We start from the raw sequence: 21584 nt of genomic DNA, 5'->3' as shown, positions 1-21584 counted from the left end.
AGTATTTCAGCCATTAGTTTAAATAGGGAACAGTGATTTGGAACTTCTGAGTCCATAAAATATGACATAGGATATATGTGTTAATTTTTAAAGAAAAGTTAGTGAGGGGCGCCTGGGTGGCTCAGATGGTTAAGCGTCTTCCTTCGTCTCGGGTCATGATCCCAGAGTCCTGGGATCTGGCTCCTGGCTCAGCAGGGAGCCTGCTTCTCCCTCTGCCTCTCCCCCTGCTCACGCTCTTTCTCTCTCTTTGTATCTCTGTGTCTCGAATGAATAAATAAAATCTTTAAAAAAAAAAGAAAGAAAGAAAAGTTAGTGATTCATGTAATGTTTCCAGAGACTATGTTCCAAATTAGTTAAAAACATAAAGAACAACAAGTTAAATATGGACACAACCATAGGGAATCAGAGATACTCAGCTCAGTTCTCAAAATGCGGGCTTATGTCTCCAGAAGTCACCTGCTTGACCAACCTGTCACTACAAAATAAATAAATAAATAAATGTCCAAGCAGGGCATCTATCTCTATTCCAAAATCACGAAGACATTCATAATGAATCGTTGAGGAAAGTAGATCTATACAAGGATAAAATTAGAAATTGGAAATAATGGCCACCTATTGCTACAATAACACCCCATAACAAACAACCTCAACACCCAGTATCTTTTCATTGAGTTTTATCATGGTGTTGCAGGTTTGTTGTGCTGTGGCTGATCCAGGCTGCAGCTTGGGATGTGGTGTCTTCCCTGTGTTCTTTGCATGATAAGTAGCAGGAGGACAAGAGGCATGAAAAACCACACAGGCACATTTAAGGCCTTTGCTTGCATCACATTGGCTAACATTCCTTTGGCCAAAGCCAGCCTACCTGGTTGCACCCAACATCAATGGGTACATTGTGTCCACAGTGAGAGGGGAATTGTTGCTGAATGATAATCCATCAACTTGGGGCAGAGAGAGAGCCCAGATAATATTTGTAGAGCAGTATCTTCCAGAAAACTTGAACAACATGTTGCTTTGATTTAAAGTCTGGTATGGAAGAGACTCTGTAGGGGAACAGTTCAATCAGATTCTTCTAAAATAAAAGCATCTTTAAAAAATGAGATTTATTTCTAACTCTGCATTTTGGAACACATATATTAAATTATATCAAGTAGAAAGAATGTACTTTTTATAAGAAAAACTCTAAATCAAGTCATCTTGCCTGAGGACAAATAGTGAATAGTGGCCATCTTCACTCATTCATTTTTCATCCACACTTGAGTGTATTGGCTGAAAGCCGTGTGCCAGGTGCTATGCTGGGGCTGGGGGGGTACAAGGATGAAAAAGATGCCCTGCCAAGAGTACTTAGTCCAGTTGAGAAAAAAAAAAAAGAAAGAAATGTTCATAAATAACTGGAACTTGAGACACAAAGTGACAAATGCCGATTTTTAACACATAGATAAAATGCTCTGGGGGTTTAGCAGAGGGAGCATTACTTCCAGATGCTGAATAATGATAATATAATGGTTGACATGATTGCAAGAAACTCACAGAACACTCAAATCAGCAGATAATCAGCCCAAGCTCTTTATTTTACAGAAGAGGAAACGGGCCCAGAGAGATGAAGTCAGTCATGTAGAGGGCGAGAACTTTTCCCTCCTTCCCTTCTAGGCTCTTGGCTGGTCTAATAAGTAAACTGATATAAGACAGGAGATATTAATAGGAGAAAATCAAATAAAGTTTAATAACATGTATACCTCCTAGTTACATGGGAGAGACCCAGGAAAACCAAGTAACTCTCATAAATGACCCAAGCCATCACTTTAAATTCCATCTTCAGCTAAAGACAAAAGATGCTGGGTTGGTGGGGGGAGTCAATTATGGAGGGTGGCCAGGAAAAGCACAGTGAACTGGCTTAGGCTGTTATGCAGATTTAAGTCCCTGCCAACTCCACTGATTGAACAGTTTCTGGAGATTTAGCCCTCCCCCTCATCCTGGTACCTGGAGGGAGACACCTTACACATGGAGATTTCCTGCAAACATGCAAATGTTTCTTATAGAAGGGTAACTTCTACTTGGTTTTCAGAGCTCCTCCCAAGTTGGCTGCTTGTCAAAAATAACCAGCCTAAAACACTCCCTGTGCCAAAGAGGCACATTGTGGGGGGGGGGGGTGCATATTTTGCTCTCCTTCAGTCCCACCTTTGAAACTTTGAAGAATTTTCACAGTCCAGAAGCTGAGTTGATAGATTACTCCCTATCTCACTGAACCAGCCACTCAGTCCTGGGAACAGGTCAGTTCAGGTAAACAGCTGTGTCTCATTCCAGGAGGCCGTCCTAAAGGTGAGTTCCCAAAGTTAGGAGAAATCAGGTATTTAATATGGCATTTCTATGGAAACAAAAGAAAAACAAAGGTTAGTGATTGGAACAAATTATAAATCAGTTTTTGAGCCCGGGGGCAGCCAGTCAAGAACATTTCTAGATGTCAGGCTAGAAGCATCTTCAGATAGTGAGAGCAGGTGGTAGCAATCTGACAGGTCTTCTTCCAGAAGGGTTTGCAGTTTGAATGTCTCTGGTGATTGTTCTGATCTTCAAGAGGCATGACGATTGTCTAACATGACCTGTTGTGTTGATTTCTCTGAAGTTTATAGCAAGTCGTTTATATTCAGTTTGCGGGACTTTTTGGGCAAAATTTTGTTCTTAGCGATTCCAAGTCAAAAGGTGGGAGAAAGTTGGAAATGTTAGTTTGGAGATTTGTGGCCAGATATTTGAGGAAACTGGAAGAATTCAGGATCCAGTCCAGTTTACAGGTAAATAACAAAACCTCAAAGTCAATGAACAGAATTGGAATTTAATATCCACCAGTTGTATTAATAGTTCGTATTGAAACATTATTTTTCTCTCTAAAATTAACCCATTTCTACCAAAGATCATTACAGTAAAATATATTTGTTTGCAAAATTAGTCTAGTCTCAATAAACTTGACCTGGTTATTTATATAAGTCCAGTAAGAATAACAACCATATAGACTCTTAATCTGCTTCACTGGAACTTTTCATAAGGAACCTCAAATGGGACTTTTAAAAGCCTCTCAAGACCAGGAAGACAAACCAAGGATTTGCCAGACTCACCTGCAATACCTATAGATTTGGGTGAATTCCTCTCTTCTTAAGGATCCCAAAATATCCTGAGGTTTCTGCACTTGCCATGAAGTGACCTTCCTTAAGCACCTGGCAAAACTGCTGGGAAGCCTGTAAGCAAGGTACAAGGCTGTTTTTCCAAGGGACTTTATTGGCTCCATAAAGTCAACTTTAGTTCCTTAAGGCTGTCTGTTCATATCCGAGTATGTACATCTCTCTCAAATATGACAATCTAGTCAAAGCCTTGGTAATATAACCAATTTCCAGTTGTGTCCTGTTACAAGGAGAACAGGTTCTTATTGAACTTATGCAAATAATTATATTGCCATAAAAATAAGAATACTCACTGAGAGTTTCTGATTTCTGGAGCGATCTGGTAGGGAGAAAAAGATAAATGTTTCATCTTTGTACACAAAGGTATATTTAAGCAAGTTGCTCTAAGACATAGGCAGCTAAATCAATGGTATGATCTTAAAATTATCAGATACCTGCATTCAAGAGTTCTTTCCATGAGTCTCACTAAAGAGGAAGCACTTTTGCAAAACCATCACAGTAAAACAATTACTGTAAATGGCAAAAGATTTTTAAATGGCCACAGTTAAAGATTTGATGAGAGTTCATTATAATACAATTGACAAAGAAATTTGCTTATTTCTATAACATAAAACATTTCAAATTAATAATAGAATTACAAGTGATAACATTGTACTGGGACATACCAGAATTCTAGGAATTTTATAAAATTTCTGGAACACCAATGTGAATAACATATATCCACACAAACATCACAGACCATTATGAAACAATACATAATTATCTGTTTTACCCAAGTGATAATAAAAGATTTCAAAGGCAAATACAGAAAGTTATATAGCTGTGAGCAAAACATAGCTCTTAATATTGAGAAGACCCAGTTTTCTTAAGCAATCAAAGACCGGATGGTAAGGAGCACAGGAAATCATTCTGTTAAAACACAAAATCTTTGCTTTTTAGGCAGATTACTTAAAAGGTAAAGAAAAACAATCTCTTATGAGGAGGAGATCAATGGTCCATGAAAATTTGTCCTTTTAGTCAATGAAAGAAAATCAAGTTTTAGCTTTACATAAATACACTACAGATTTTAAAGCTTAATTTTATAGTCCTTATCATAAACTCATTACATTTTAGCCAATTTGACCACACAAAGTAAAATTCTCTTTCTTTCCCTAACTTTCTATACTAGTTTTACTTTAGGACAATTTTACTTTCTTTTCCCTTTAACAAAAGTTCATCTTCATATCTCATACATTTTCTTATCCAAAAACACATCTTACTTTCCTTGCATACAGAGTTGTTTTCCTTATTACCTCTAGTAGCTTTAATTACATATGTTAGAATTCTTAACCCTTAGAAACTTTCATTTCTAGCAAAACTAAGAAGTAAGCAGTTGTGAACAGCCTGTTACACCCACATTTTTTAGATTGGCAAATTTATGAATACACTTCATAATTTCTAGAAGCATATGCCTTTTAAAAAAATAGTACAATCTTTCAGGGTGGCACAAGACATGTTTACTAACAGACACAAATATCTTCAGTGCCTCTGTAATAAGAAGCCAAAAATAGATAAACTTATGTTCAGTAAATGGTCTAGATATTCAATGAATTTCTCATCATTTAACTTAACTCAGCACAACTTTAAAGTTCCAAGTTACCAAAGAGAATTGAAATTATTTTTAAGTACACATACCATAAAATATAATTATTGTTAAAAAGTTCACCTAAAAACTCTTTTCCCACTTATAGCTCTCTAACTCATTCGCTCCCAATGATGACACTTAGATTACTCACAAAAACCTCACAAGATATTAGACAAAGTCAGCCATCATCCCAAATTATTCTTCTTGCTGATAAGTTTTGAAAGAGATAACATGAATTTGATTAGTCAACACAGGCAGTTGTTTATCTGCATTACATTTAATGTCTTCACAAAGACACAATTATTTTAATTAAACTAACAAACTTCAACTAGCTTCCATTTACCGAAGATTATCCCACATCACATGAACTTGAAAAATATTTGGCTTGGTTTCTATATTTCTGAGAGTTTTAGAATGCCCAATCCTTAATTTATATAAGTGCTTGTTTGTTTCAAAGCCAATTAAATAGAACTCTTTACAAATGAATTTTGGCAATACCATTCAGAGGTAGAAAAATGTCACACACCCGTAACATAGATATGTAGATGCACATGAACATATAGACACAAATTTTACAGCTTTTGTTTTAAAATTTTAACCATGAAATGGGTATAATGCAAAACTCACTCATTTATGAAAGAGCAGTTGGATCCAAACTGTGTTTCTGGCAGATGGAATAAATTAAGGTTACCTGTTGCGATGGCTAATGCTTTCTCTACTAATACTTCTGGAGAAGACATCTAAGATTTTTCATTAGCCCAATTTCCAAATATCTCCCTTTTTCTCTCTTTCTTCTGGTGAGAAACATCTCACTAAAGTTTGAATTTCAAAGAGTGGCTCTTTCGGTCCTAGACAAGATGGGGATAGAAAGTCTACATCACAGAGACATGGGTGGCTCAGTTGGTTAAACTGCCAACTCTTGGTTTCTGCTCAGGTTGTGATCTTGTGATAGTGGGACCCAGCCCCTCATTGGGCTCCATGCTCAGCATGGAGTCTGCTTGAGATTCTCTCTCCCTCTCCCTCTGCTCCTCCATCTGCTCGTGCATGTGTGTGTGTGCACACATATACTCTCTCTCTAAAATAAATAAATAAAATCTAAAAAAATAAAATAAAATGACTCCTCCCCCCCCAAAAAAAGTCTACATCACAAAGGCACAGAAAGAGTATCCAAGTTTTCTCCAACATTTGGAGTTTTGGGGGTGTATTTGCATATAATCAGAGGTCTAGGATAATTTAAAATTTTTCCTTCTTTTTCTTAAGTGCAGGACAATTCTGTTTCCAATGTCCCAGTCAGTGTCTATGAACATTGTGAGATGAATATGTGAGGTCTGGGGATTGGTAAAGATGGGGGGGGTTGAATTGCTTCTAGAGCCACATTTCAGGTTTTGTAGATATTTGCAAGACAAAGCAGTTGCTTCCAGTTCCCCTCAAAATGGAGTGGTAGCCTGAATGATATCAAAAGAGCGATATGCCCATCCAACTACATTTCTTTTGTTTCTTTATCTCAGGGAGATTTCCAGCTAAGATAGAAATTAAAAGTTTTTTTTTTATGTTCTAGAAATTCAGGGTTTAATGCGTTGTCTTGAAAAAGCCTGTATAGAGTGTTTAACAAAGGTTTTCAGATGCTCTCCTTCTTTCTGAGTGCATAATTCAACATTAGACCAATTTATTTTAGGGGGAAAGCCTCTAATATTGCTCCTATCAAGCCTTGAATATGAGCATCCTGCTGAGCCATTTCCAGGTCATTTGTAGGAGGACCTGAGAGGATCTGGCCATCAGTATCCTCGGAGCCGGAGGTGTTCCCCAGGGGGCCATCGGGTTTGCCAGATTACCATAGTTTAATCATGGGAGGAAAGAGCAACCCTTAGCAGCCACTCCAGGTCCCAGTGAATGGGGTGGTGAATGGCCACTACTGTTTCCAACTCCTCTCTGAAAGTAGAGGTAAAAGGCTTTATAATTTAGGAGATCTGTTGCTGTCCATATGACATGAAGTCTTGGTGGTGGGGGTCCAGATACATCCATCAAGAACACTGTATGGGAAGACCTGAAGCTGGCAGAGCCTGATTACAGACCCCTGGGAAGTAGGAGGAATTGTAACAGCAAAGCGAGCCCTACCACCCTTCTTGAGTGCTTCTGCTAAAGTCACTTCCTGGAGTTTAGTATTTACATGAGTATCGGTATAACTTGAGCCTGGAGAGAGGCCCTGCTTTCTATAAATCTTATGAGGAAAGGGAGATTAAAACAGGCAGCTGGGTGTTTATGGATTTTCTGGGGAAGTTATAGGAGTCTTGGGATATAAGGGAATTTGCTGAGGTGATAGGGCTGGATTTGAGAGGGGGTTTAGACCAGGGGCTCAGAGAATCAAGAGATCTTCTGGTGGGTCAAGGAGAGGGATTTGGGAATAAAGGGGGTGTATAGGAAGGAGGAGAAGGGGATTTACATGAGATGTGGATGCTAATTTTTATTCTAAGTCTCATTTCTGTTCTTCCATCTTTTTAAGGGAGTCCCTAAGGCAGCTGCTCTACTTCTTTGTGTCCACTTTTAGTTTGGTCTTTCCATAGGTACCAACAAAACAATTGTTTAGGATAAGAGTTCTCTAAAAAATTTTTTCAAATATAGAAGTTTGTCCAATAAAGATTCGTCATCTGGTCTTCGACAAGTAGGATCATCCTTTTTTTTAAGTAGGATTATCTATTAATCTTGATAGCACCTGAAACCAATGAGCCTTTTAACCGCTCAACCACGGATGCAGGAGGCAGCCCAAAGGAGAGGGCAAAAGATGCAGCCCTCACAAGATCCAGACAGTGAGTAAGATCTCAGCGTCAGCCTCAGAAAGCAAAGATGTCACAGGCAGTAAGAACGGTGAGTGCAAACAGTGTCTCTGGTGTCCCATGAGAAGGTGAGAGGTCTCCAATCACAGACCCACTAACCTGTGACACCAGGCAAGCACGACCGAAGTGGGACTTTTCCAGCACTCAGCAAAGGTTGAAACAATGGCCTCTTACAGACAAGACCCCTTAAGACAAACTCCCCCGAGAGCTGATATAGTCAGATAAAGAGAACTGACACCAGCCACCAGTCCAAGTTGTTACTTGGCTAAAATCAGGGGTTCCCATGCCCCTCCTCTTTTCAGATCCAGTCGAGTCGACCATCCGCCAAATGCATCCCCTGGCCGGCAGAGACCAGAGAGAACATTATCACTGGTCACAAAGCCAAGATCCCAAGACATAGAACAAGACAAAAGGGAAACCTCATCCGGCTTCTCTTATATACACGTTAACAGCATTAGCTACGGCTTAGGTCTCTTGGAGTCAAACTAAAAGCTCAGAGGGATGTGCCTCTGGGTTGAGGACTGGGTGGTGTTCAATGGAGTACCTCTTTGCACAGAAATTTTCTTGAGATTGGTGGATGACCTAGTGTCAGTCTAACCCATTCAATGACCAAATTATCCTAACATGAGAGTCTTAGAGTTAGGTGGTACAGGCTCCAGCAGCTCTTAAGTGCTTGACCTGTGCCCACCAATCTCGTAGCTTGGCTCCTAAGATGTCCCTTAGCAACAGCATTTACCTCTCGTGCACATTAATCCACAGCAGAGTTTGTCTAAACAGACATGGGTCTGGTGAGGACCATGAACCTGTCATTCTGTGAGGCTGGCTCAAACAGCAGGCCATGGTAGGGCCCGAGCCTACGTTCTGCCCTATGGTTTTCCTCCTCATGACAAATGACACAACAGACAGAGACAAAAACAGTGACTGTTTGTGTAAGGAACAGGATCAATAAATAAGACTTTTTTTTTTTTAGCAGAGTTGCTAGACCCTGGGAACTAGTTGCCCAAATATTTTCCCCTGCTAATCTAAATTTAGAAAAAGTGCTCTCACCATGCTCACTTCCACTGCACCCTTCGGGCAGAGGGCTGGAAGACTCACAAGGTGAGAGTCCTTACCGTCTGCTGGCTTTTTGTCAGAGGCCCCAGGGTGTCCCAACCGCAGCTGCCCTGCCAGTTTGAGAATCCCATCTGGGCCACCAGAACTGTAGGGATGGAAAAGGTTTCCCTCCTTCCCATCTAGGTTTTTCGGCTGGTCTAATAATTAGGTTGATAGAAGGCTGAGTAACAGGAAACAAACAAAAGTTTAATAACATGTATACCTCCTGGTTCCATGGGAGAGACCCAGGAAAACTGGGTCTGAATACTGAAGTCTGGAAACTGAAAATTCCATCTTCAGCTGAAGAAAAAGATGCTGCGGGGGGTGGGGGGGGGTGTGGGGGGGATCATTTATGGGGGGTGACCAGGAAAAGCACAGTGAACTGGGTTAGGTTGTTATGCAGATTTAAGTCCCTGCCAACTCCACTGATTGAACAGTTTCTGGAGATTTAGCCCTCCCCCACTTCCTGGTACCGGGAGTGAGACACCTTACACATGGAGATTTCCTGCAAACATGCAAATGTCTCTTATAAAAGGTTAACTTCTACTTGGTTTTCAGAGCTCCTCCCAAGTCGGCTGCTTCTCAAAAACAACCAGCCAAAAACAATCCCTGTGCCAAAGAGGTACATTTTGGGGGAGGGGGGCACTTTCTGCTCCCCTTCAGTGACATTCCTAAAATCACAGAACCTGCAGTACAAGGGTCGGGATTCAAATTCCATCTTCTACTCCCATTCTGGGACTCCTTCCATTGTTTTCTATGGCACCATGTCTATGATCCCCGAAGCTGCTTTCCTGGCAACAGTTCAAGTCCATACAATGAAAAATGACACCGCTAAAGAGGATGGCATTTATAAGGTGGGAGGAGAGGCATGAAGAGCAAGAACGTGGTTAAATAAATACCAACCTGTCAGAAAACAACAAAGAAAACATCAGCCGGAAATTTACGACCTGCAAGTATTTTTCCCTCCCTCTTCTGCTATGTATATTCATCCAGATTCCTTGTTCTTTGACCAAAACACCCAGAAACACGCCGGTCTTTTTTTGGCACGAGGAAGGGAGATGTTTTGAATGATCCAACGTGTCTCTTGTTCTAAGAACCCTTTAAGGATGTGAGTTATGGGGCCTTTCCTCCTGCCTTGGTTCCTTTAAATTATGCTCATAGCTTGGCAAAGAACTCTTAACTGCCTGGCCCATTAATCAGGTCGCGCCATAAATTTCTTGCCTCGTTGCCCTGTGGAGAATCCATCTGGAAGATGTTCACACTGGAGTAGTTTGGGAAGCTCCCACAACATCACTGGCCTTGTCAGGTCAGCCACCCCCCTGCACTCCAGAACAGAGGGGATGGGCAGGGCCACCCAGGACACACGCCTTGGCCCTCCGCTGTGGCTGTGTGGTCCGGAGAAGCCACTTGACCACTCTGGGCTCCTCATTTGCAAAATGGAAATAATCATATTTCTCTTTCTGGACTGTTTTGAAGGTTAATGAGATAAAGTGTAGGAACCAGGTGATATTAGATCAGATCATAACAATGGTATGTCCAAGGACAGAGCACAGCCTCCTTAGCTTTTGACAGGAGAGGCCCCCTCTTTCCCTGCCTTGCTCCAACCTCCACCTTTGTAATTCAGTGTGCTGCTTGAGGGCACCTGGCTGGCTCAGGAGGTAGAGCATGATCTCAGAGTTGTGAGTTCAAGCCCCACATGGGGCGTGGAGCCTCCTTAAAAAAAAAAAAAAAAAAAATGTGCTTCTTGAATGGGGAGTCTCTGTGTCATAATGGCTCAAGAAATGGTGGGCCTGGATTTTGCTGAGGCCCAAACCAATTCTGTGTCTCCTGTCTCTCTGAAATGCAAACGAGGTAGAACGTGCCACCCAGAGGACCATGAAAATTGCAAACCCCAGCATGAGAGGCCCCTCCTGGTTTCCTAGGGCACCTTCCCGCAGGAGCACCACCCACCCTCACAGCCAGAGGGCACTGTTTTTCCTTTTAGATCCTTTTCCTCCAGCATCTTTGGCAACGAACAGCCCAGAGTTTTTCCCCCAGGTGCCCCTCTCAGGGTGAGTCTTCAATGACTGAGGTATCTTTGCTCAGTTCAATTGTGAAATAATAATAATAATCATTAATAATAATAATAATAATACCAAGATTTCAACCCAGGTGTGCAGCTCCTGAGTCTGAATCGAGACTAAGCGTTATTTCTGTCCACAGCATCTAATGGGTACCAACCTGCAGGAGGTGCCTACTTCCAGAGAAAGTTGTCACATCTCTCAGGACGCGAGCCCTTAGGAATGCCTAATTGGCATATACTTAAACCTATAACTAGATGGGTGGGGAGAGCAGGGCCAGAATGCGCACTGATCGTGTTTAAGACCAGTGGATCAGGGGTGACTGAGTTTGAGATCTCTGTGCCTTCAGAGCTCCCCAACGCTTGCCCCAGGCAAGAATGCTGTGATCCCCTGCTCTCTCCATGTTTGTAGGCTTTGTCTTTGGCCAGAAGCCCTGGATCTCTCTCCAGCGCACGCTCTCTCTCTCTCTCTCTCTGCAGAGTCCTCAGACAGGATCCCCACAGTAGCCAATCTGATACATAGCCATCCTGGAAAGAGAGCATCTATATAACACCCATTAACCTTAAAAATAAAACTGCTAGTGATTTTACCAGCAAAAATGGGTTTATTTGGGATTAGCCAAGAAGTACAATCTGGGACAAGCAAGCCATGGCAAAACTATAGGCAAGTCCAATGAATAAAGGAGAGAACCACTCTTGTATAGAGGAAACAGCTGTTATCAGCAAAAAGGTCCATAGGAGCAAACTGGGAGTTTGAAGTATAGTGGCTTCTCATTGGCTGAGCTGTGACTGTCTCTCATTGGCTGGGCTTTTGCCAGGGGAGGAGAAAACCTTCCTTCCCCTCGCTGGGGTGGCAAAGTAGTATCCCTGGGCAAGGCACCTCTCTTCCTGTTGGGTCTGCAATGGATGGCGTGAGAGCCCCCCTGACAGCCTCCTGACTCCATCCTAAATGAGGTTTCCTTTTATTAATTTTCATGAAGCCATCTGAAAGTTAACGTACTGTGGATTTCTAACCCCACCTCAAGGAAAAGTGTGTATAGTAAAAAAAAAAAAAAAAATAGTTTAGATAGATTAGTTTTATATTTGTTGGGTTAGATGATGATTCTATAATAAACGTAAATGACTTAAAAGACTCCTTCCACTTTATTACGTCTGAACTCAGTAAAGCAAGTGTAACATGGTTTGCTGTAGACCTCTGACCTCAAATCTTTCTCAAAATGTACTCATAGCCCTATATTTCTTCTTAAATCAATTCCTGCTTCCTCCCCTAACTATTGTGTAACTCAGTGGTATCACTTTTAAAAATCAAGTCATTATTACACCAACAACAGTGGGGTGGGAAGTATCACTTTTTGAAAAGCATTTTTTAGTGCCCCTTGCATCTCAAATGTGTACTTACCAAGGATTACACATTTGAGATTTAACCCTTCATCCTTTTTCTCTTTTTAATGTGTTAGATTTTTTCCTTACCCCTTATTTTTTAAGGTAAAATTTATATAAAGTGGGATGCACGGATCTCAAGTATACCATTCAGTGAGTTTTGACAAATGGGTAAAGGTGCATGACTCAAGCCCATATCATAACACAGAGCATTTCTAACACCAAGGAACGTTTACTCATATCCTCCCGATTCATCTTCCCACCTACCCCAGCCCCAGAGACAGGCGCTGTTGTGGCTTCCGTCAGCATAGTTTGTCTTGATCTAAAACTTTGTATATAGAACCAGTGTGCACTCTTTTGTGTCTGGCTTGTTTCACTCAACATAATGCTTTTAAGATGCATACGGTTTCATTTATCAGGAGTTTGTTGTTTTCTAGGTAGTATTCCATTGTATGACTACATCACAGTTTCTTCATCCACTCTCCTATGGGTGGAAATTTGGGTTGTTTTCAGTTTTTGGTTAATAGGAGTAAAGTGGTTATGAAGGTCCTTGTACATATGTTTTAAAGGGCATACGTTTTTACTTCTCATAGATAAATATCTAGAAGTGGAATTGCTTGGTCACAGGGAAGGTGAGTGGTTAACTTGATAAGAGATGGCCAAACATCTTCCCAAAGCTTGTGCCCATGACCACGTATGACAGTTGTGTTGACCACATCCTCTACAACACTGAGCGTTGCTAGTCTTTCACATCAGCCATTCTCCTGGGGTGCAGGAGAACCTCATTATGGTTTTAATTTGCATATTACTGATGAATATTGAACGCTGTCCTAGGAGCTTATTGGCCATTGATATTGTTTCCTTTGTGAAGTCTATGTCCAAGTATCTTGCTCCCTTTTTATTTTATTTATTTATTTTTTAAAGATTTTACTTATTTATTTGAGAGAGAGAGAGAGAGATATCACGAGCAGGGGGGGAAGGGTAGAGGGAGAAGCAGACTTCCCGCTGAGCAGGGAGCCCGATGTGGGACTCGATCCCAGGACCCTGGGATCATGACCCGAGCCGAAGGCAGACGCTTAACGACTGAGCCACCCAGGCGCCCTCTCGCCCCCTTTTTAACTGGGTGGTTTGTCTTATCATCACTGAGTTGTAAAAGTTCTTTTCCTAGAAGTTTTTACTTCTACACTTTCATCTACAGATTTAATAGTTCTAGCCGTTATATTCAGGTCCAGGATCCACTTCAAGTTAACTTTTTTTGCATGGTGTGAGATAGAGGCTGAAGTTCATTTCTTCCATATGGAAATCTTGTTGCTTCAGCACCATTTGTTAGAAAGACTATTTTTCCCCTGTTGAATTATCTTGTCCCCTTTGTGGAAAATCAATTGACCGTGTAAGCGTGGATCTATTTCTGGAGTCTATATTCCATGCCAATGACCTATCTGCCTATCTGTCTGTCGACACACAATCTCGAGTGCGATATGGTGGAGCAGAGATGAATCAATAAGCTGATGGTAGTGGAACCTGAGTAATGGGCACGGGTGGTGGGTTCATTACACTATTCTACTTTTGTATGATAAGATGCTTTCAAAAAGAGACAGCTTCAAAAATCACGGGGGGGCGGTATTACCCTCATGTGTAACACCAGAAATGTAAATTAGGGCAATCTATTTTCACATGACCAATTTGATGTTTAACAGCAATACTCAATTTCTCTTGGTAATACAGAGTTGTAGTTTTACCTCAACATACACATAAACACATACCATCTATTCCAAATAGATGAAATATTTAACTGCAAACAATATCATACAAGTAGAGGAGAATTTTGGAGAGTGCTTACATTATCCTCAGGGGAAGAGGTCTTTCTTACCGTGACAGAAAAGTCCAAAACTATAAAGGAAATGATTGACATCTAATGACATGAAGACATATAATGTCCATGTCAAAAAAAAATCATAGACAAATTAAAAGATGAAGGACAAATGGTAAAACATTTGCAATATATAAAATGGCCACAGGGTGGTTACTATAATATATAAAAGGCTCTTTAAAAATCATTAAGAGATGGGGCACCTGGGTGGCTCAGTCGGTTAAGTGTCTGCCTTCGGCTCAGGTCATGATCCTAGGGTCCCTTGACAGGCTCCCTGCTCAGTAGGGAGTCTGCTTCTCCCTTTCTCTCTGCCCCTCCCCCCCACTGGTGTTTTCTCTCTTTCTCTCTCTCTCGCTCTCTGTCAAATAAATAAAATCTTTTTAAAAAATTAGATGCAGATTTCAATTGCATTAGTAATGATATTTTTAAGTGTCTGGTGAATCAGTAAGTTTATTTGTGGAATTTTCATACCTTTTTGTTTTTATTAGACATTTTATAATAAGTTCAGGATAATAAAAACGAAACCATAAGAAAAAGAGGAGCAACCCAATAGAAAAGTGAGAAACAGATAAATAAATGCTCATACCACTAACCAAATGTGAGATGGCGATTTATAATAAGAAATAAATATTTGGCCTTTGTCCACTGTTCCTGGCACATAGTTCCAAAACTTGGAATTTCCTATATAAGAACCATAGGGGCATCTTTTGTTATAATATTTAGTTTTGTTTTAGTTCTGAAACAGCTCCAGGGGGAGTAAAGGTGAAGTGGTTGTCTTTTGTATAACGAACCTTTTTCCCCCACATCTGAGTTTATGGTAACAAGGTGACCTTTGGAGAGCCCCTAAGCATGGGGACTGGTTGTAAGGGAAACCAACCTGTGATTAGAGGGTTGGAACTTCAAGCCCCACCCCCCAGCTCTAGGGAGGGGAGAGGGGCTAGAGATCTGAGTTCAATCACCCATGTCCAGTGATTTCATCAGTCATGCCTTTGTAATGAAGCCTCCATAAGAACCCAAAAGGACAGGGTTCACATAGCGTCCAGGCTGGTGAGCCCGCGGAGATTTGGGGAGAATGGTGCACCAAGAGAGAGGTCTTGGATGCTACACCCCTTCCCACATACCCTGCCCTACACATTTTTTTCCCACCTGGCTGTTCCTGAGTTCTACCCTTTTATAATAAACAGGTAATCTAGTATGTAAACTGTCTCCTGAGTTCTATGAGCTACTCTGGCAAATAAATGAAACCCAAGGAGGGGGTCATGGGAACCTTTGATTTATAGCTGATTGGTCAAAAGCGCAGATGACCACCTGGATCTACCATTAGTGTCTGGGGTGCGGGGCAGGCTTGTGGGACTGAGCCCTGAACCCATGGGACCTGATGCTACTTCCAGGTAGATAGTATCAGAATTGAGTTGAGCTGTAGGACCCCCGGGTGGTGTCCGGAGCATTCTTGGACGTGTGGGGAGCCGCACCCCCACATCAGACTTTGGTGTCTGAACTTTCACCTCGATTCTAAAAAGCACACTTAATTCCTTTCACATTTGAACGATTCTGATATTAGAACAAGTCCTACAGTCAGTGGGTCCATTGGTCTCTTGGTTTTTCTTTTAATTCTTCCCACATTGCTCTTCTAAATGAATGGTCCATCTTAATACCATTGACAATTTCTGAGGCTCAAGGACATATGGCAGTAGGCATTGGATGATTGGTTACCCACAGAATTACTGCCTTGAAACAATAAACGGCTAATACTTTTGGTTAAGGAAACAAATGAAAAGCCAGTCCCGATGAACTAAATCCTCACAGTGTCCCCTTCCCCACAGCTTTGTCACTGGTCACCACACCCCCAGATCCTCGTCTTAAGGACGTTTTCTCCAAAGGCAATGAGTCTAGGAGTCTTTGGGAAGAAGGCTCGGTTCTCCCAACACTCTGAGCACAGGATAAGGAGGTGATGAGCCACAGGTCGACAGGAGACCTCAGGTTAGAGGGCCTGAGGGGAGGTCTCCTTACAAGCACTCCTGCTTCCAGAGCATGCACAAGGCAGCACCCACGACGGCGTGCTCCGCTCACATTAGCACTGGTGAGGTTCCCCTGCTGTTCCTTGTTCTAGAGAAATATTTCAGCTCCTCCCTCCCCTGCAGTGTCAATGAGAAGCCTGAAAACTTTTGTTTTACAACAGATAACATAGGCACTAAGAGGCTTTTCCCCCAGTGTCTGGCTGTCCATCCAAATGTGCAACCTCTTTCTGATTGTAGAACCCAAATGCCCGTTTCTCTGTCCTGGCTCCTAGGCTTACTGGACTTCCAGAAATATGGAACAGTTTGGATATTGGACATGGAAACGCTCTGTGTTGACTTTATTTTGCCTATTTTTCTCTCAACTTGCCAGGTGCTCAGGATGAGGGAACCAACCTCAGATGCCCAGGATAGCGCCTTGGATCACAATCAGACACACCACCCACAGCCCAGGCCTGGGCAGCACCCTGCCTCCCGTTCTCCACCTTTCCCTCCTCCACCCCCCCTTCTAACCACTCTCGACAGCAATGACCCTTTAGCCACATAGATTGGCACAGAACCCGCAATCCTTGCATTTTCTTAAGAGACACCCAGAAGTGCATTAGGAGGGGTGTGTTCTTGTACCCCCTTGAGCATCCGACAGATCATAGATGGCAACAGAAATCCCAACTCATTACCTCAGAACCAGTCTTTCCTTCTCTCCTCACCAAGGGGCTTCAAGCAGGGTCTGAAGACCTGGGCAGAACTTGCCCAGCTGCCCCTGCCACCTGCCTCAGAGCCTACAAGGGCGCCAACCCCCGCCGTCTCAGCACACAGCTGTCACCCAGGGTCACCTGGAGTGAGTCAGGAGGGGTGGGGGGCCTCAGTGTCCGTTCAGCTCTGACCTCACAATGCACAGCATCAAGGGAATTCTGATTAGCTTTAAAATGGCAAATCCACATAAGGAGGGCACCAAAAGGCAAGACCCACTACGACTTGGAGAATAACATTTGAGTAAAGTAGCAGCTCCTAGAGCTGACGTGGCTTTTAACCGGGCTCTCTCTGCCACCAAATAACAAACACCCACGTTGCTTGCTGTCGGCAACAAAAATCCTTTTGGGCGAACACAAAAATAATTATGGGTTGATCTGCCTGAGCCCTAGAATTAATTAAATGGGTCCGATGAGCTTTAAACAAGAGACTTACATGTAATGACTGTAATATAATATAATCTGATATAATAATACACCCCCCTCATCCACAGGGGGTTCATTCCCAGACCCCTAGCAGACGCCCGAGACCCGGACAGTATTGACCGTAACTATACTATCCTTTCTCCTATACACACATACCTACGATAAAGTTTAATTTTTCACTTAGGCACAGTAGGCAATTAACAACGATACCTAGTAATCAACTAGAACAATTAAAACAGTATTTTGTAATAAAGGGTAGGTGAATGTGGTCTCTCTCTCTCTCTGTCAACATAGCTCCCTGCACTGTCCTCAGCCTTCTTCCTGTGATGACGGGAGGTGAGTGAGTCCCTCTGTGATGAGATGACAGGAGGCGAGTGACACAGCGTGTGGCTACTCCCGACGGTGCATCTGAGGATCACCGGCTTCCAGACCGCAGTGGCTCGCGGCTCGCTGAAGCCGTGGAAAGCAAAACCACAGGTAAGGGTGCACAACAATAATAACCAGTACTAATTTGAATGTTCTTGTCTTTTTCGGTCACAAGGGAGAGACGCCCTCTGTCACCTCCGCAAAGGGGTTTTCCATGCCCCGAGACCCTGCGACAGCAGTAAGGATGGTGGGCATGGGACAGGCCCCTGAGGAGCCAGGCGCCACCTTCCGGCCTGGATTCTGGACCATTCTGGGGAGCATCTGTCACCGATGATGTGTCTAGGGGCCCCCAGTCCCTCCCTGTGTGGCCTCCACGGCTCCCCTGCCACCCCCCACTCCGAACTCTCTCCTCCTGGTGGCTCTTATTCCCGTGGAGCCCCCTCTGGCCCATGACACCCTTGTCAAGCTGCACCATAAGAGGGGAGTGGGGGTTAAGCAAAACTTGGTGGAAACCCGAAATAAAAAGAATAAGAAGGGCAGGTAACGTAGAGAACACGTGGCCCTTCCCGCACGACGACAGTCATTTCCAGAGACTGTGCTGAAGACTGAGGCCACCAATAGGAAGCCCACATGACTGCATGAGAGAGGGCACACCCCCCAACTGCCTCCTGGCCACGGATGACCCTAAATCAGGAGTCACTGCCCTCCCCTGTGGCGCCAGCCCCTCAGAGGACATCCGAGGAGCCTGTGACCTGGCCGCTGACCCCCACTTGGCCCTCGCCCCTCTCCATTTTCCCTTTGGATTTGACGTTCCACCAGTCTGACTCAGTGCTTGCATTGGCTTTCTGCGGAGGCTTGGACAAATTACCACAACTTCAGAGGCTTCACCCAACACCAGTGCATCATCTTGCGGTTCTGGGAGTCACAAGTCCAAAATGGGACTTGTTGGGCTCAAATGAAGCTGTTGGCTGGCCTGTGTCCCTTTCTGGAGGCTCTAGAAGAAAATCCATTACTTGCCTCTTCTAGCCTCTAGAGGCCACCTGTCCTCCTGGCTTTGGGGCCCTTCTTCCATCTTCAAAGCCAGCAACTCAGGCTGGGTGCTTCTCATGCTGCCATTTCTCAGGCTCTCCCTCTTCTGCCTCCTCCACTTACTCCTCCACTCCATAAGGACCCTTATGATTACACTGGGTCCAGATAACCCAAAAAAACTCTGCATCTCAAGGTCATCTGGTTAACCTTAATTTCATGTGCTACCTTTTTTTTTTTTTAAAGATTTTATTGTTTATTTACTTGACAGAGAGAGACACAGCAGAAGAGGGAACACAAGCAGGGGGAGTGGCAGAGGGAGGAGCAGGCTTCCCGCAGAGCAGGGAGCCCGATGTGGGGCTCGATCCCAGGACCCCAGGATCATGACCTGAGCCGAAGGCAGACGCTTAACGACTGAGCCACCCAGGCGCCCCTTCATGTGCTACCTTAATTCTTCATTGCCAGTAACCTAATATATCAAAGGTTCTGGGGAGTAGGATTCAGATGCTTCGGGGAGGGGGGGCATTATTCTACTTCTGTAAAAACACCATGCATCCCTCTGCCTTTACCTATGCAGTTCCTTCTGCCAGGAATTCCATCTCCCCGATTCCTATTCCTATTTCTCAAACTCATTTATTATTCAAGATCCTTCTCAAGTGTTACATCCTCTGTTATCCACTCTAGTCCTCTTCTGAACCTGTAAAACCTTGAATCAGGCCCACACTATGTTAAGATGATTATTTATGGACTCCCATCCCCTTAGATTAAGAACACCCAGCATCTACCATGTCAGGAACCTTTTTCACTGCATTGCCGTGCCTTCACTTCCCCTTTGTCGATGAAGGGCTGTATTTCTAGCTTGTCTGCTCTTCGTTGGATCTACTTCTCTGTTCCGAGACCAGCACCACTCTGACTTCATTGCAGTAGCTTTTATACATGTTCTGACACCTGCAAAAGCAAGTTCCCCACCACCACTCACCCTGTGCCCTATCACTTGTCTTCCTCCTGCCTCTCAGGACCCTTCTCTCAGGCACTGCTTCTTCTATCCTGATGATGGGGGCTACACAGGTGTGTACCTGCACCAACACTGATCAAACTGTACACTTTAAATATGTCTATCAAAACTGTCAGGGATTTTAATGCAATTGCTATCAAGATACCACCAGCATTTTCCACAGCACTAGAACAAACAATCCTAAAATTTGTATGGAACCACAAAAGACCCCCAACAGCCAAAGCAATCTTGAAAAAGAAAAGCAAAGCAGGAGGCATCACAATTCCAGACTTCCAGCTCTATTACAAAGCTGTCATCATCGAGACAGTATGGTACTGACATAAAAACAGACACATAGATCAATGGAACAGAATAGAGAGCCCAGAAATGGACCCTCAACTCTATACTCAACTAACCTTCGACAAAGCAGGAACGGATGTCCAATGGAAAAAAGTCTCTTCAATAAATGGTGTTGGGAAAATTGGACAGCCCCATGCAGAAGAATGAAACTGAATCACTTTCTTATACCATACACAAAAATAAATCCAAAATGGATGAAAGACCTAGGAAACAATCAAAATCCTAGAGGAAAACACAGGCAGCAACCTCTTTGACCTCAGCTGTAGCAACTTCTTCTGACAGTGAAGGAAACAATCAATAAAACTAAAAGACAACCTACGGAATGGAGAAGATATTTGCAAGTGGCATATCTGATAAAGGGTTATAGTATCCAAAATATTTAAAGAACTTATCAAATTCACCCAAAAAAATAAATAATTCAGTCAAGAAATGGGCAGAACACATGAACAGACATTTTTCCAAAGAAGACATACAGATGGCCAAAAGACACATGAAAAGATGCTCAACATCACTTGGCATCAGGGAAATCCAAATCAAAACCACAATGAGATACCACCCCACACCTGTCAGAATGGCTAAAATTAACAAGTCAGGAAATGACAGATGTTGGCAGGGATGTGGAGAAAGGGGAGCCCTCCTTACACTGTTGGTGGGAATGCAAGCCGGTGCAGCCACTCTGGAGAACAGTGTGGAGGTTCCTCAAAAAGTTAAAAATAGAGCTACCCTATGACCCAGCAATTGTCCTACTAGGTATTAACCCAAAGGATACAAAAATACTGATTCAAATGGGTACACGCACCCCAGTGTTTATAGCAGCAATGTCCACAATAGCCAAACTGTGGAAATAACTCAAATGTCCATCAACAGATGAATGGATAAAGAAGAGGTGGTATATATACACAATGGAATATTATGCAGCCATCAAAAGAATGAAATCTTGCCATTTGCAACGACAGGGATGGAACTAGAGTGTATTTTGCTAAGTGAAATAAATCAGAGAAAGACAAACATCATATGATTACATACATACAACTTACATGTGGAATTTAAGAAACAAAACAGAGGAACATAGGGGAAGGGAAGGAAAAAAAAGAGGGAGACAAACCATAAGAGACTCTTAACTACAGAGAACAAACTGAGGGTTGATGGAGGGAGGTGGGTGGGGGATGGGCTAAAAAATACCATCAGGCAATTTTTTAAAGTCTAGGCTGACTGCAAGTAGCACTTCAGGAATTTAGCACAGAAGCAGGTGGCTAGACTGAAACTAAGAATGTTTCTTTTTCTTTTTTACGAAATGAAACGCTTGACCCCATATTAATAATTTGGCTCATCGCCTTGGATGAATAGCCTTGGATGGCTTCCCAGGTCTGCCCAGCAGCTTGCAGTGAGTGCCCCACAAACAGTTTCCATGGCACACCCCCTGCCCCTGGGGGGGAGCCCCGAGGGGGGCTCCCAGGGGAGCGTCAGCCACGGGGGTGCCGGTCAGTCACCTTCCCTCAAGCAGTGCAAAGGAAGACAGCACCCAGCCAGGCTCCTCCTCATGCACGGCTTCTGTGGCACCTCCTCGGGCAGCTTCGCGCAGCAGCGGGCGGATCTCAGGCAGGACCCCCCCGGGTGAAGCATTG

The 21584-nt window shown here is 43.2% G+C and overlaps 1 long non-coding RNA gene across 2 annotated transcripts; it reads right to left on the bottom strand.

Moving 5' to 3' along the window:
* Positions 1-221: 221 nt before the first annotated feature.
* LOC113918871 lies at positions 222-16868 on the bottom strand. 2 transcript variants are annotated; one of them, XR_003518705.2, is made up of 6 exons: positions 16716-16868; positions 3461-3486; positions 3105-3224; positions 2176-2362; positions 863-1040; positions 222-281 (listed from the first exon to the last, which is right to left on the bottom strand). It is a non-coding gene; the product is annotated as an uncharacterized LOC113918871 (long non-coding RNA). The 2 variants fall into 2 exon arrangements; XR_003518706.2 differs by having other exon boundaries at positions 2176-2310.
* Between the last annotated feature and the right edge of the window lie 4716 nt (positions 16869-21584).

This window comes from Zalophus californianus, chromosome 1 (assembly GCF_009762305.2).
Source record: "Zalophus californianus isolate mZalCal1 chromosome 1, mZalCal1.pri.v2, whole genome shotgun sequence".
Lineage (NCBI taxonomy): Eukaryota > Metazoa > Chordata > Mammalia > Carnivora > Otariidae > Zalophus > Zalophus californianus.
Note: the sequence above shows the minus strand (reverse complement) of the source record. Positions and strands in the feature narration are given on the sequence as shown.